General features: G+C 34.3%; 2 protein-coding genes across 2 annotated transcripts in view; one reads left to right on the forward strand and one right to left on the reverse strand.

Moving 5' to 3' along the window:
- Positions 1 to 17811, reverse strand: part of LOC150098355 (clotting factor G beta subunit-like) — a 44707-nt gene that overhangs the window by 15603 nt on the left and 11293 nt on the right. The gene's annotated exons all lie outside the window — the stretch shown is intronic.
- The window catches only part of LOC150098356 (trypsin-1-like), a 36998-nt gene continuing 25009 nt past the window's right edge, over positions 5823 to 17811 (forward strand). Inside the window, exon 1 of the mRNA XM_090405019.1 lies at positions 5823 to 5936. The gene's annotated coding sequence lies outside the window, so the exon portion shown is untranslated. The remainder of the gene's footprint in view (positions 5937 to 17811) is intronic.

Consider the following 17811-nt stretch of genomic DNA (forward strand, 5'->3'; position numbering starts at 1 on the left):
TACAGCGTATACGTGTTTGGATAAAATATCAAAATTATGGTAAAAATTTTAAAAAATAAAATAAACATGAAAAAATATTGTTCGTTATCGATAAAATTATACAGGTTGGTATAATTCAATTTTACTTAAAAATAAAATATATTCTTGTATTGTTTTAAGAAAAAATATTGTTTATTATCGATAAAATTATGCAGTTTAGTATAATTCAAAATTACTTAAAAATAAAATCCATTATCATAACTCCAGGAATGTTCTAAAATAAAAACTATAAAAAATATTTAAATATATTTTTAAATATTTATGTTATGTCCAAATATTTAAAGAGACGGAGTAAACACGATAAGCTCTACTACTCGCGCAAACTGCATATAAACAACAGTGGAATTGCGTGACAGACAGTGCCGTATTACGCTAATAGCTCGCATCTCGCTATGACGTGCATATGCTTGCACGCGTAGCAATATGACACTGTGGTAAACGCAGTGCTGCTAGCATCATTCGCCCTCCAAAATGTTTGGAGTTATCGCCGAAGCTACTGAAGATCATTTAGTCGTATGTCCTGCTGATCAGTTTAGGCTTGTATTTTGAGGGATGAAAAACTCGAGTTTACAATAAGATTACTGGCCACCCAAACAGTATTTGAACTCAGATGTTTCTAACCAGAGGGCAGGGTTTATCGAACACTAGGTGATCCCTAGTGCTTCTTGAGTCAACTATTATAATGAGTCACTGAATAATCTTGTAAGAGTAATCATTAAGGCCAAATTGCAACCTGCTGTAATTTAAATTGTACATTGAAAATGGTCCAGCTGCCACTATTTCTGTTTCATTTCACTATGGGACACGATCTGCTAGACCTAAAGCATTAATTCTGATAAAAAATGCGCAAAATGTTATTTTTTTATTTTATTATTTCTCAAAAACTGCAACCACAATATATAGCATACTCGACTGATTTCGACCATATTCCCGAGATGGTTGAAAGTTTCTCTCCAAAACACCACTACATAAATCTTTCATCCTATTCCAACAGTTTATTTTTTGGTTCTTTTAAGATAAACTTTTTTTTTGTTTGTTTTTGCAAATAATTACAGATATTGTTATTGATTGCGCTTATGTTATCATTCGAATTTCCGAGAAGAAAATAAATTTGCAGTAATAGAAACAGTGACAGTTTGAAATTGCAGCCAGTCCTCATTATCTTCTCAATTACGACTCACATTTTTATTTTTATTTTTTACATAAGATTTATAAATTCAAAACATGTCGCCTACAAAGAAGGCAACTGGTTAGTTATACATATAAGAAGCTTATAATTCGCATCCGCAAATAAATAATAATAATAATAATAATAATAATAATAATAAAAATCGGGAAGTTAGTAAGTGGGATCGCACCCCATCAGTAATTCCATCCTGTTGAGTAACAGTTTGTATGAAGCAGATGGTACCGTACGCCTCAAAACAAAAAAAGTGTTCACTTATCATTTTCTCGTTCTTATATGCATGTGTCCACATTCCCAGGTAAGAAAGAGAGCGAGAGAAACTACCTATCGGAAAACATTGAACACACACACACACACACACACACACACACACACACACACACACACACACACACCAGAGCAGAAATACCATACATATACATTTTACCGAATGTTGTCTTCAAAAAATGAATAAAAATAAACCACTGATTACTTAATTAATTCATATAAAATAAGTAAATAAATAGAATGAAATATATATACAATGTAACGTATTTTAATTTCTCTGATATATCGGAAAATTTTCTAAATTTTCCCCAATTTTTCCGATAAACAAAAGTTATATTAATGAGGTTCTTTGTTTACAAACATGCAGATTATTAAGAAAAATTTAATTTCTTTATGATGGCATGGACTTTTTCAAACTGTTTTCCGTGTATATCTTTGAAAAATCAAATAAAATGTATCCGAAAAAAAGGAACACCTGCTTCATTTTGAAAAAAAAAAAAAAGTAGGAAAAATGGTCGGATTTCAACTCTAGTTACATAAACAGTATTTGTTAGTCATATAATGAGAATCGTCGCAGAGTAAAAATAAAAAATAAAAATTAAATTAAAAAAAAATAATTCAACTTTACAGCACGCTTCTTGTCTGTATTACTAAATTAAGGTTAAAATATACTCCATTGTAATCTTGTCAAAAGTCGATAAATCGAAGCATTATGTATAATAAAATATTTCAAATTATCGTCTGAGGTAGTTTCAACAATGAGATAGCAATTTTAACATACCAACAAAATTATAAAATAATATAAAATAAAAAGACGGAAATTAAAAATCTTTTCTCCATGCCAAACAAATTCAGTTAACTGTCAAAGGAAATATACAAATACGTAAAACCAGAGAACTGCTTATCTCAATCAGACTATTTTACAGTTAAATGCCACTCCAGAGGATTGCACTGAAATCATCTAAATTGGCATTTTACAGAAAAAAAAAAAAATTAATATTAGACCAGCCGTGTGCATTCCGAAGATTTCAATACTCTAATTTTTATTTTTAAATATTCATTTTTATTTCATTTAAAATATTACATTTTTAATATATTAATGTTAATATTATTTAAATATTTTGCTTCCATTTTTTCAGTTTTCGCAAAAAATATTTGCAGCGCTAACGTTCTTGTTAAAAAACGTCGGGTTGCAAATATTTTTTAAACCAATGTTACAGTTAAGTTACATGTGTTAATAATGCCGTTTCCATCGCAACCATATTGCCTTACCAGTATGCTGTTATGGTTGCTATGGAAATATTATTATTGAATCACTTCCTCTTGTTATTATTATTGTATTGTTATTATATAGAGATTACGTTTATATGCTGTGTTCCCCAAGTACCGTTTTTTTTTTTCCTGATCTAAAATCCTACGTAATTTACGGACATAATAACGCTATTCCCAAAGCATTGGGAATAGCGCAACATTTCCATACTTCTAACCAAAAGACAATAGTTTCGTATTTTTCTGAAAATTTCCAGTTTCTACCAATAACAGAGTTAAGAAATATGCATGAATAAAAGATAATACAGTTTTTAAATATCTTACCTATGTTCAGCAATTTAATGGTGAACAGCATTAGATTTGGAACCCTGAATAGTTATTCAGAGATGGTCCAGATGGCAGCACTGGTTTGGCACCTCATCATCATCGCTCAAAATTCCTCAGGTAGTTAAAGTAGTTTGTTGATAATAAAATCTTAGTATCTTTTAAGTTACCAGTAAACAGCGGATAAGAATATGCGATTTCAACTAATAGATGTACACCAAAAGGTTAGTCAAAGTTGGATTATTGACTTATTATCTTGGGACATGCGCAGTTACGAGACAGGTCTTCAGTTACCAAAAAAAAAAAATAAAAAATCCTGTGATCTACTCCATTAAATGGTCACAGGGGTCACCAAGAACAGTTAATAATAGCGATTGACGTCATTCGATTCTTACCAAAGAGAAGAAAACTGGTTTAACCTTGAAGATTGCAGGTTTTGTGATTATGGCTTGACACGAAGTGGTCACATTATCATACAACAGGACGAGTCTTCACCGAATTCTAACAGGTTTATGTATTTTGTCCAATAGATGGAAACCGAACTACAGTGTAATCCCTCTAATGTGAGTACATTAATTTTTGGATCTTGTAATAAACGCGCTTGTAATAATGATGTCTGCTAAAAATGTCTAAACTTGACCATTCTTTGTTCCTTACAAATCCAACTTTAACTTATCTAATTTCTGCCTTGTTTTAACCAGAATACTCTTTTATTTAGATTTTATTTCATTTTAACACAGAAACCCCTAAGAAAAGAAATCACATCAGTGAAATTAAAACAAATATTTATTGTAGTAATATATAATAATAATAATAATAATAATAATCCGATAAAAAAATTGGAAATAACAATTTATTTCCTCATCACACTAGAGGTCGCCACTTTCGTACTCTACGATGAAATAAATTGCTTTTATGAATAAAAGACACTGACGTTTTCTTTGTTGTTTACTGATACCTCTGATAGATAATTTAGCGAATATAAATTGCTATTTACAATGTCTCATAAAATTCGGAACCGAATTAAACATTGAATAGAAAGTGTCACAGATGATTTGGGAATTTATTTCATTAATTAAATTACGATTAAATAGTTTATTCTTGTCACATAATAATTTCCAAATAGGCCGCTAACAACTAAAATGTTGTCATAATCGTAGATTGTTGCAAAAGAAAATTCACAGCGCGTTTATTGATTCAGTGTATTTCACATGCTGCGGACAAATCTTAAAATACTTAAAATGAGAGTGTAATAGGACACGATCTACAAAGTTATAAATTATTAATTACAATTACCAAATAGAAATTAAAATTAAGAAGCTAAATAAAATACTTAATAGAAGGAACAAAATTGACTCTTTTCGTATATTTTTCTTGCTTTTATTCAAACGTTTGTGATAAGGGAAAAATAAACAAATAAATAAGGTTTTGAACATGACGTTGTTATAGCAACTGGAATCACACGTGAATTAAACATTGTGCATTGAACTGCGCATGCTCTTATTTCTGAATCTATATGGTAAATAGTTTTTAATGCCTTTCTTGAAAATAAGTGAAATAATAAAAATTAAAAAAAAAAAAAAATATATATATATATATATATATATATATATATATATATAAAACTCGAACTGATATGTCATGACTATCTTAGAATCAAATGTTGCTGAAGAGTAGCATATAAAAGAAATCTCTGCAAATTAATGAAGATAAAGCCGAAGTGATAGCAGAACCAAAACCTGTTCAGACCTATAAAAGTAGCTCCAAGGTCAAATGAAGTGCACGTGTCAAAAATTGCATTTACAGGACACTGCGTCCACATGAACACACATTTATGAAAGATTTAATAATATCAATACCTAATTCACACCTTTCTGAGTCTATTAAGAGAGATTTGAAGATTATTTAATTTTTAGCGTTAGCATATCAGACTTGCAGATTTTCATGCCAGTATTATTTTCTTTTTTTCGCCTGTGCTCTAAAGATAAACTAGAATTTTTTATTAAAACATCTTGAATCTATTTTATGCGAAAAAAAAATAATTTCATATACTTATGATTTCTTGAACTACAATAAAAAGTAAAGAGTAATATAAAAACACCATTTTAAAATTTCAAGTTATTAGATATATCTCTTACATGCAAGAGTTAAAAAAGTAGTGGGGGATCAATCGACCGTGAGATGCGGTGATTGATTCATTCATTCAATCCAATATCCTTGGAGGGTAATGGATGGCAATGCTGTAGCCAATGAAGTTCTAACTGAGGCTCGGCTATTGCTGTTATTCTCCTGCCATGATCAGAGCTTTAATTGCTCAATAACACCTTATCCATACACTGTCCTCTACAGATAACGGGGAAGATGAAAAGCATTCTTGCTTCGCCCCTTTAAGCCAGTCCTTATAAGGACTATAAGGACTAAAAAAGTAGTATTTTATTAGTATTTCGAGTGCATTTTATTTCATCCTGTTGAATTAAATAAATTTAATTAATGATTTTCTGTAGCATTATTTGGCTGGCTGGCTTCCATTGTACGTTATTGGGCTGTGCTGACGGAGAAGTGATACATTGTATAGAGTGGTGTTAATTTTCTAAGTGAATTCTTGGATAGATTTGGGGAATACCTTATTAGTAATTCAAAATGTTTGAATAGTGTTGGGGAATACCAAATAGATTTGTTAGTAATTTGGGGAATGCCTTGTTAGTAATTGAGAATTTTATGTCTTTTCTATTTATAGATGAAAGAATTCGAAGGGTATCTAACTCATACGTTGAAGTTGTGTCGTCTTTAATTTAGACATACCGACCAGAATGGAGGCAGCAAATCAGGAACAAGAGTCAGCATATCAGAAGTGTGTTTCATCCATCTTAATTTTATTCAGCTATTTTTCTTTTAAGTTATATATTTACTCTTATTTCTTCTCTTTCTGAAGTTTTTTCCCCCTCATGATCCCAAATTACCTACAAAAATATAAAAGCATGCACGTCAATCTCACGTGTTTGATACAACCTTGAACTGGGGACCTCACCTTGAGGGACTTGTTACTAATGGAATAGTAGTTGAACGTGAGTTAGACATTAAGAGGGGCACGCGCCATAACGAATTGCTTTTTACAGATTGAGAGGACCGATTTAGGCATTGGTGGAATGCGTCAAGCACTTTTCTTTATCCCTCGGGGAAAAATCCACCAACTGAGTCAGAACAAGGAAAATGTTTAACATATTTCCAAGAAACAAACACTAGATGGCAGGATAATCGATGCGGTGTCAGAATGGTAGTGGCATACGATGTTTTTATTTTATAGCACTCTAGATTTAAATCAGAAATATCAACGGCAGTTTTCGAAATTATTGAATTAATTTTATAACTGAAAATGGGCCATGCGACCTTAAAATTCTAATTAGCAGCTATTGGTAAGTACTTTCACCCTACTTTTGCCTGCCTTTGAAATTTACAGTTATTCATGTATTTTGTGAAGGTATCGTAGACAAGTTTTGTTATATTAATATTTTGTTTGATTAATTACTTATATAGATATAAGATCCAACAACGAAGTGACTAGATATTATCATATATGAAGCACGCAAACAGGAAGATTTTTTGAACTCTTAAAAATGACAAATTATTAATCAGGATAATGGGTTGTTGCAGCAAATAAAAAAAAAAACTAGATGGAATTTTTAAGAAATTCCTTATATGCTTACATTATATTGATAAAATAAAAAAAAAACGCTATATTGTGGTGAGATCTGTGAACCTGCACACTTAAATAAAAGGTTCTTTATCTTAAGGATGAAATATCATAAATTCTAAGATATCAGCAAAATTAATTCTCCCATCCCAATGAACCCAATAAAAGTTCAAAAGAGATTACGGATGTGCACAACATTGACTTTTCTGATAATTTTTGGATTTGTATTTTATGATTTCTACTGCAGCACTAATAGACGAATTCCATCGGACATTTATAGAATAATGCGGAGTAGAGCATTCACCGTTCGACGCCAGTGTCCTCGCTCTGTCGCTGACCTCTAGGATGTTCGTCTGCAATTTTGTTTTTAAACCATCCGTGGTGCTGCAGTGTCAATGCTAACATGGTCTAATGCAGTGATTCTTAACTGGATGGTCGCGGTCTTGTAGGGCAGTGCTTCCCAAACTGTGGGCCGCGGCCCCCTTGGGGGCCGTAGGTTTTGTTGAGGGGACCGTGAAATAATGAAAACAAATTGAAAATGTTTTAAGACTAAGTAGATTTTTTTATCTTAAAAGAAACGTATTTAACTTTTATTATTTATTATTTCTTTTTTGTTATTTTTTATATTTTAATGGAAAAATTCACGCATTGGTTTTGGTTCACAAACTTTGCTTCCTTCGTATTTCGGCGCTTAATGAATATTAGTAAATATTGCTTATTGATATGTTTCATTTCAAAGCAGTGGTTAATTGTATTTACTTCGAATGCTCTCCAGGGAAGCTCCAAATCTTCCTGTCCCTTTCATCACAAGTTCGTAATCAGGGACTGTTGATATTGACTTTATATACATATCAAAACTCGTTTTATATTATCACTGTCATCCGAGCTAGTTTTCTGTCACCAATAAAAGTTTCGCATATACTTCACACATCAAAAGAAGCTTAAACAAATTCATGTGGGAAGATAGTAACTCCCTTGAAGTGGTAAACAAAACCCCTCTCTAACAGCCACTATACTGCAGAGGCAATAAAAATAAGTACTTTTATTATGCCAGTGAATAAGGTATGAGGAGTCTGTGTAATATATTTCTCAACAAATAGTGCAATTAGACACAAGGATAAAAACACACTAATTAATGAATCACATGTCCCCTCATACAGAAACTATGCTGTGTATATAGACTGAAACAAAACCATATGTTGCATGGGCAAACACAGTATCTAACTAAAAACTATTGTTATTAATTAGATGTGTGTGAGTTCGATTTCCCAAGGCAGCAATAAAATTCAACCGAACGTGTTAAAATTCCTAAAAGTGTTAAAACTAAGTAATATATATATATATATATATATATATATATATATATATATATATAATGAATGTTATGACAGTTTCACATATGGAATTCGGTTGAAGAGAGTTAGCATTTCAACTCAATTGTCAGCTATGCTTTTATCTTTCGGTTGCGCGATCTTTTGCTAAAACCGCACCAATCATATGCACGTTTTAATAACCTGCCTTTGCTGTCTGTTTCGCGTTAGGCTTAATTACCGTAAAGGGAGAAAAGTCACAGAAAAAAAAAGAGAAAAATGTTCCTGGTCCGGGGATTCCCTTATTCAGGTAATATTCACTAATTTCATGTTATCAGTCTGCGGTGTGCCAATATCGGTAAGTGGTGATATTATTTGATCTATTCTACTTTAAAAAATTTAACCCTGAGATGGATAAGTGGCTGATAAAAAATAAAAAAAAAATCCCGCGAACAATCAGAAGAACCAGAAACAGACTCAAAAAAAGGACAGTATTTCATATTTTACCAGAACAGCCTGCATCGTCTTCAGAACCAAACGGTAAGAGGTAAAAAATGTAATATATGCATTTGATTTTTGCAATATTCGCTGTGTATGTTTTGTATTGAATATAAATACAATAAATATTATAATATCTCTCTATTACGATTTTTTTTCGAGGGGGAGGGCGTGAAATATTTTAATTTTGCAAAGGGGGCCCTGACATCCAGAAGTTTGGGAAGTACTGCTGTAGGGGTTAAAATTTTGAAATCTCTTCAATTAATTATTTTTTGCTGTTTATTTTATTTTGTTTCATTGCATCGTTTTGTATCAGTAATCTCGATTTTGCACTTTAAGGCAGTAGTTTCTTTTGTTGTAGTCAAAAGTATTTTCCACTACAATCAACACTGCCACTCGCGACATCTGCCTACTAGGCGTGTGATGGAAGTGATTCTCTGCAGTTTGAACAATACTAGCAGGAATGCATAGAACTTAAAGCTGTGAAGTGTTACTTAACTGCAATTCCTTTTCGAAACTTTCAGTGCTATAATTTCTTAAATTTTTTATTTCTTAAATTTTACCTCTTTATAAAATGAGCAAACAAAGAACATTATTTGATATAATTAACGGCTATTGTAGCCCGTTTTTGTTTAGGAGTGTCCCTTATATTTAATACATTGGCTAACATAACTCAAAAAGGGGGTATATATATATTTTAGGGCATTATGGGCGAGTATAGAAAGCAATTATGGCAGAATAAAAAATGTGGAAAAATTTGTACATACCTTGTTTTTGGTTTAAAGATGCCTTCTAAATCCAAGCTCTTGCTGAAAGGTTGTATGTAAACGGGGGGGGGGAAAGAACATGGGGATGTGCTTGAGACACGGGAAATAAGTTTGGAAACCCGGGTTACTATTAATAATATATATATAAATAAATATATATATATTATTTTGTTGTGGGGAGAGGGAGGGAGAGGGGGGAAAACGAAGGGGAAGGGTATCCTTATGTGAAAACTGGGGCAAGGGTTTATAATAGGACATAAGGATACCTTTCCCCTTCGTTTTTCCCCCCTCTCCCTCCCTCTCCCCACAACAAAATAATATATATATATTTATTTATATATATATTATTAATAGTAACCCGGGTTTCCAAACTTATTTCCCGTGTCTCAAGCACATCCCCATGTTCTTTCCCTCCCCCCCCCCCCCGTTTACATACAACCTTTCAGCAAGAGCTTGGATTTAGAAGGCATCTTTAAACCAAAAACAAGGTATGTACAAAGTTTTCCACATTTTTTATTCTGCCATAATTGCTTTCTATACTCGCCCATAATGCCGTAAAATATATATATATACCCCCTTTTTGAGTTATGTTAGCCAATGTATTAAATATAAGGGACACTCCTAAACAAAAACAGGCTACAATAGCCGTTAATTATATCAATAATGTTTAAGAGGAGTAGCATGGGAATTTCCCAGAAATTATACTTAACATTATTTGATTTCCTAAATATAAATACACCTGGTAGTTCAAAAAGAACACGTGAAAGAAAAGTTTTTTTTTTTTTTTTTTTTTGCTTTTTTTTAAGCAGTAAGTAAAACCACTATATTTTCTTAAAAAAAGTTTAATTATTATTATATTACTACAAACCATGGGGCCACAAAATATTTTAGGATACTTATGGGGCCGTCACTACTAAAAGGTTAAGACCCACTGGTATAATGTTTTGGCTCAAGAACATGTTTCTGTCAAGGCCATCACCAGATTAGATCGCGTCCTGAGGCAAACAATTAAATATTCCCCACCCCCGATGAATTATAAGACAAAAATATAAGAAAATATCTCCAATTGCTATTTTGTTTTTATTACAAGAGAAACATGAATGCAAGACGATTACATAATAATATTAATTACGATGGAATAAGGAGGAGAATAAATCAGAATGGGACAGTTAGTGTAAGGCATCAAGATAGGGATGGGGCTAGGGGGGTCTGCAATTCATGTATACTAATGCTAGGAGTATTAGGAACAAGAAGGAAAAATATTTGGCTTTGGTTGGCACTTGCAGACCACAGATTACTGGCATTAGTGAAACATGGCTGACTGAAGATGATATAGCTAGTGGGATTGAATGTGAGGGGTATGGTGTGTTCAGGAATGACAAGGAGAATGAAATGGGGGAGGAGTATTATTGATGATAGCTGATGAGCTGCAGCCAAGGAGAATAGAAGTTGAATTGCAGGATAGAGAAAAGAGCACATTTCAGGCCATTTGGCGTGAGATTGAGTCTAGCAGAACAAAATATTCAATTGGGTGCTGCTATAGACCAGGTGATGGAAAAGATGGTGGTGACAGTATGCACAAGCAAATAGAAGAAATGAGTGGAAGGAGGGTGATTATTATGGGAGATTTCAATTATGGTAGCATTGATTGGAGGGAGGAGAGGATACATGTGAGGAAGGAATTGGATTTTATGCGGTTATTAAGGGACAGCATGTAATGGAAAATACTAGGGGTCAGAGAGTGCTTGACCTAGTAATTGCATCTGAGGATTTGACTGTAACGAATATGACCACATTGCCACTAATTGGAGAGAGTGATCATAGGGTCTTGACTTGGGAGATGGCTAAAGGTGTGGAATTTACAACTAAGACAGGGTACATGTGGAATTATCGGGCTGGTAAGTATGACAAGCTTAGGAGTTTGATTGGTTCAGTGCCATGGCATGTACAACTGCAAAGGCTGGATGTCGATAGAGCATGGGAAGTGGTCAAGGAGCATTTACAAGAGGTTATGGCTGATTGTATACCTAGGGTTCGGATAGTAAAACAAGTAGGGTTTAAATGGATGAAAAACACCATTAAGCTTGAGCTGCAAAAAAAGAAACAACTGTGGAGGGAATTTAAGGAGAAAAGTGACCCGCAGGCACATGAACGTTATAAGGCGCAGGCAAGAAGGGTGACGAGTGTGGTAAGAAAAGCAAAAGCGGATTATGAAAGAAAATTAGCCAGGCAGGCTAAAGAGAATCCCAAACAGTTTTTTCGATATGTTGCAAGTAAAAGAAAAAATGTATATGGCAGATTGATTTTAAAGAATGCCGATGGTAGGGAGGTAACCGAATCAGTTGATATAGTAGAATTACTGAGTGCGCACTTTGCAAGAGTATATCATCCAGGTAATGACATTGCAGAAATGGAAGAACCACCAGCTTATACTGGAATTGTGGTGAATGAAGTGGAGGTGAATAGTCTATTACAAAACCTCAATGTCAATTCATCTGCGGTACTGGATGGTATACCAGCTCGTGTCGTACGAGAAGGGGCTAAAGAATTGTCAGCGCCTTTGACCATTTTGTTTAATTTCAGTCTCGGGTCTGGGTTAGTCGCAAGTGGGGTGGAAAGAGGGGAAAATAGTTCCACTGCATAAAGGAGGTTCTAAGACTGCTGTTGAAAATTACAGGCCGATCAGCATATCAGAAATTGTTGTGAAGGTCTTGGAGAAAATAGTGAAGAGGAAAATACAAGATTGGATAGATGAAAATGGGATACTGTATGGGGGACAGCATGGTTTTGAAGGGTAGATCATGCCTCAGTAACTTGCTCACGTTCTATAACACAGTGACGGCTGAACTGGATAAGGGTAACGAGTTTACAGTGCTTCTACTGGACCTTGTAAAGCCTTTGATAGGATACCACATGGAATTCTAATCAATAAACTGTAGCATATGAGAATGGATATGGGGTTGGTGAGATGGATAGGAGGGTGGTTGATGGAGAGATATCAGAGAGTGGTTTATTCAGGAGTAGAGTCCAAAAGACAGCATGTGAGTGGTGTGTTCTTGGACCACTACTGTTTAATTTGTTCATTAACGATATAGGAAAGGATCTGAGAGGAACTGTGCATCTGTTTGTGAATGATACAAAGTTAGGTAGAGCAATAGTGAATGCTCAGGATGTCAAAATTTTGGAGGATGGTTTGGATAGTATGGAGGACTGGGCTATGGAGAATGGATGTCAATTTAATGTGGAAAAATGTAAGGTTTTGTAATTTGGGGTGAAGAGATAAGCAACAGTATATCACATTGGTGGAACTGTACTCCAGGAGATTGACGATGCCAGGGATTTGGGAGTATTGGTGGATTTGGGAGTATTGGTTGCTGAAAAACACTTTAACAAGCAGAGACAAACAGTTATTCTTCCTCTGTATCGAGCCTTGATAAGACCACATCTAGACTACTGTGCCCAGATATGGGCGCCAGGGTTTCTTCTCGATGAGGAGGTGGTGGAGAGGATCCAGAGACGAGTGACCAAGATAATAGCAGGACTATGGAATGAACCTTATGAGAACAGGTTGAAGATTTGTGGGCTGCAGAAATTGGTTGATAGGCGGAAAAGGGGTGATATGATTGAGACATTCAAATTACTGAAAGGTTTCTATAAGATTAATTTGGAAGATATTTTTGAGAATAGGACTGATAGTGGGAGGACTAGGGGCAATCCATGGAAGCTTGGTAAGAGTATGGTTAGCAAGCGTGTTAGAGGTAGGTTTTTTACTTGGAGAGTGGTAAATGAGTGGAATAAGCTGTCAGAGTCTGTTGTGGGTGCCATGACTGCAAATGAGTTCAAGGTGAAGTATGATAGATACTGTTAGTGTTGAATAGTTGTTCTTGACATGATGTTGGACCTCCCTCGATGAGTCTAAGGACTCCTTGGAGCTGCCCATAATAATAATAATCATGATAATGATAATTAAAAGTTTGTTCTACGTGGATATCGCACAATAAACCTGTTTATAAGCTCTTCTAAATTTAAACAGTAAGTTTGGTCCGTCTCTATCGATATAGTTGATAGACGAACCAATCTTTCTTGGATCATTGCTGTTCGTAAATAGTTTTTAATCAGTTTAAGCTTGGAAAAACGTCTTTCCGCACTTGCTACGCTAACAATTCTTGTTAGCATAGCGACGGCGCCTTCCGCAGTATGGCTGAACGAGCGCCCTTATTAAGTGTCCCCACTGCAATCTCCAGCTAATAAAAATATTAACAGCAGAAATGAGTAGTTGAAAAAAAAAAAGAAAAGAAAAGAACAGAAGATGATCTAAAATCCATGCAATATGTTATCACGTGTAATATGTTGGTTGCTCCTCATAATGGCTTCTCATCCCTAAGATCCGATGTGAGGAGCTGAAGGATCTTCCTCAGCCATAGACAAGTTAGCCGGTCTTGGGCGTGGACAGCAGGGTTTTACCCCCAGTTTATCTGGGGTGTTTCATCCAGCAAGCAGGCAAACCGGCCCCTTGAACACACGGATCTAGAGCCATAAATACTTAAACACCCATCAGGGGGCTCAACTCGCCCCAATAGGGACCGGGGAGAAAAGGGAGGGAACTCCATACGAATAAATAAATAAATCCCTAAGATAAGGTTAAGACGGATCACATTTTACTCAACCAACAATTTGCTTTTCTATTTCCATATAACGTTTCACATCATTCCATTTAAAAAATAATCAAGCCACATGCATACAGTATTATAAATTCACTCACATTTTAGTCTTCAATAACAAATTTGCCATATTTAATTCCAGAGTATTTAATTCGGGAAAAGGTTTTAACCACAAGTAATGGATACCGGGATTCGCTTTACAAGGGAAGTTTTTTTGTTATTCAATTATCCTACAAAGTGAGTTTTTTTTAAAACTTCGTGGACAGCACCACAGTATTATTGCTTAGATTTATTTATTTATTTATTATATCACAAAAAAAAAAGATTGGTGACATACATCACATTTCTTATTGTACTGTAGGTCAAGTAGGAAAACGAAATCCCAGAACGTTTGCTATAGATATCATTACAGCTATTTTTTGTTTAATATAATATAAGAATAAGCCTGTATTGGAAGTGTTTTCCACTTATGATAATGGACGAATTTTCTGTAATATTTCTCAATAATTACATAAATTAATTATTTTTTTTTTTCATTTTAATCCACCGATTTGGATATATTTTAAGAATTCGGGCTATTTTATATATAATATATAAATTTTATCAGTTAGGGCCATGAAATGGTCGCTCTTATCTGCAATAATCATTCCCCTGAAAGTCTAGATTCAATGATAGCCTTGAGCTTAGCTATCAGTGATGCCTGTAGGGAAAAGATCAGTTGTTGACCTATCTTCAAAAGGTTAGGGCTGAAGGAGCTCACCCATTCCCTTTGGGAATTAAAGGCGTCAGAGGATTTATTTATTTATTTATTTTGAATAATATTTAAAAATATATCTCTCGGATGTGTCGCCCTAGCACAGTCGTTAATTAAAAGAAGAAACTATGGTTGCTACGATTGCTTCTGAAGTAGACTCAGTCATTGCTCCGACAACGTATAAGAGTAATTGAGGTGAGAAGCATTCGATGACAGGTTGCAAATCACGGGATGAAATGTTTGGTCAACTTATCTTCTAAGGCTCTTTTCATTCATCTCAATTACTCTCAAATACACCTGTTGTTCACACCTGGCCTAATTGATATGTTCATGTTCTTCCGAATTCTCCATTTATAACAGTATTGCATTGTCATTAATGACACATTTAGTGTTGTAAAATTGTAATTTATTATTTCACTTTATGATATGTAAAATAAAAAAAAATCCATTTTGGATTTTATGAGAGCCGGGTATATTAACATTCGCGACAGGGGTCCGCGACATCAAAAAGGTTGGGAAACACTGTCTGAGTGCATAGATGGCGAACCTATGGTACGCATGCCACAGGTGGCACGTCAACGATTTACAGGTGACATCCTTTTGTACGCTTATAAATTATTCAACCTTTTTTTTTTTTTTTTTAAACTGTTACAATACTTACAAGTGAAATTTTGTTTTACACGAAAGAAACTAACCAACAAACACAAAGCCTACTGTAGGAACAAGGCCCAGCAGCTGAAAACTAAAGCTGATGTAAAGAACCTCTAGCCATTGGCTGAGGGGGCATAATCACATGACTCTGCTGATGGAAGACAACTGTGTTTAGTCGCCAAAACTTTTCATTATTTCAAAGCTTATTAATTAACTCAAGTTTATTATCTTTAATATTTTTAGCATGCGAAAAGTCACCAGCTGCAACTTTGTCAAAACACGTGTCTTCTGAACATATATTAAGAGTAACCTGGCGGTCGTATCGGTCATATCTGTCGGGCCTTCTTCCTACAGTGGGCTCTGAACGAATACAATTTTTCTTTGCCTCAGTCGACTCATTGTAGATCCGGAGTTCTTAACCGCCGAGCCCTGGCATCAATTATACCGAGCCGCTAGAGGTTCTTCTGAAATTTATCATTTTTTATGAATAAATATTTTATAGTGGAAATATTCTGAAGAGAATATAATATTCGTGAGTGTAACAAAAAGCTCAGACTCAGAACACCCAAATAATATCTATGTAGGAAATGTCAGTGACGAAGCAGCGTATTTTTAAACATGGAAGTATTTATGAGTAATCAGGGATTTTCAAACATCGAAATCTTTCGACATTCGAAAGTTCGTTGGCTGTCCTGTGGTGAAGTTCACGAGAGGTTAGATGAACTCCGAAAAGAAGCTGAGGTATTTCTAATTAATAAGAAAAGTGACCTGTCCCATTATTTCCAGGATACGAAATCGGTAGCCAGGCTGGCATATCTCAGCGATATATTTTCTTACATAAACGAGTTGAATTAAAACTTCAAGGTCCAGATACGACAAAATTTAATGCTTGGAACAAGGTCGAATCATTCAAAAAGAAACTCAAACTCTGGTTTAAGATGATTGCAGAAAGAAATAATGAAATGTTTCAGTCGTACTCGGATTATATGATGGAAGTAGATGGTTTCTATGCACACAATTCAGTATCAGATGTTGTTGTGGCCCATTTGAAGATGTTATTGTTGTTTGAAAAGTTTTATCCCGAACATGAGGATCCCCAGAAGCAAAATATGTGAACCCCTTTGTTGAACACAAAGAGACAGCCCTTTTACATGAAGAAATCCTTCAACTTTTGAATTATCATCGGACGAAGGACTGGAAAAGTACTTTTAATTCTATGAGTAATTCGAAATTCTGGATAAGAATGAAAAATGAATATCCAAATTTATATGAAATATCAATGAGATTTCTTTTTTGCTTTTCCACCACATATATTTGTGAAACTGCATTTTCTGTCATGACTGTGCTTATAACGAAACAAAGGAACAGCCTGCAACTTTCTGACTATCTCCGTTTGGCTATCACTTCAATTCCTCCCAGAATTAATAAACTAACGGAGAGAACACAGCACTAGAAGTCTCACTCGGTTAGCCAAAACCTTCAAAAACTCAGTTGTAGTAAAAGAAACTAAGTTTAACTTTTACAATAAATTTTAATTGCTGCATTAAAGTGATGAGTTTTTAAATTCGAAATATTAATTATTGTTGGAACTAATGTTTAAAATTGAGAGATTCCTACATTTTTATTTATTAAATTACATACTTTGCATATATAAATATTGGGCATGTGTATGTGATAATACCATATTTATTCGAATATAATTCTCACTTTTTTTCCCTATAATTAAAGCTAAAAATTTGTATAGCGAGATATATGCAGAGATTTTCAGAAACCCAAACAGCGAAATCTTTCTTCCCATTATTCCAAGCGAAAAATTAACATTAATTTACAAGACTTGAGATACATAAAGAACAATCCTTCACGAATGACTAATGAGAAGTGAAAACATACCGCGAAACAGGCAGCAATGGTAGGCCAGTATAGAGAGAGCATCTACGAAGACGTGCGTTAGATTGGAGCGGTTTTAACAAAAGATCGCGCGATTCAAAAATAAAAGCAAGCCGACAATTTTTTAATCGAAATGCTAATTCTCTTCAACCGAATCCCATAACATCTGCAACTATCATAACAACACTCAACATGTATTTCATATTTCTTAGTTTTAACACATTCACGACAGGGTGTCGTTTTTCCTTCCAACGAAACTTCTCATTACTAGCGAACTCAACTCACACAAAGCTTCAACCCTTACTTGATTTTTATTGCTGCTTGTTTGCATTTCAGCTGGCAGGGGAACTCACACACTCATTATATTGCATGTTTCAATTTGTGGTAGAATTTACATCTAGAATTTCAAATGCAATCAAACAAACACTTATTTCATATAATTGAAAGAAAAATTGGACAATAGTTTTTAGTTGGATACTGTGATTTGGGTGCACCATATGGTTTTGC

Source organism: Typopeltis vanoorti, chromosome 15 (genome assembly GCF_054136105.1).
Source record: "Typopeltis vanoorti isolate ZY-2024b chromosome 15, IOZ_Tvanoo_1.0, whole genome shotgun sequence".
Classification (NCBI taxonomy): Eukaryota; Metazoa; Arthropoda; class Arachnida; order Uropygi; family Thelyphonidae; genus Typopeltis; species Typopeltis vanoorti.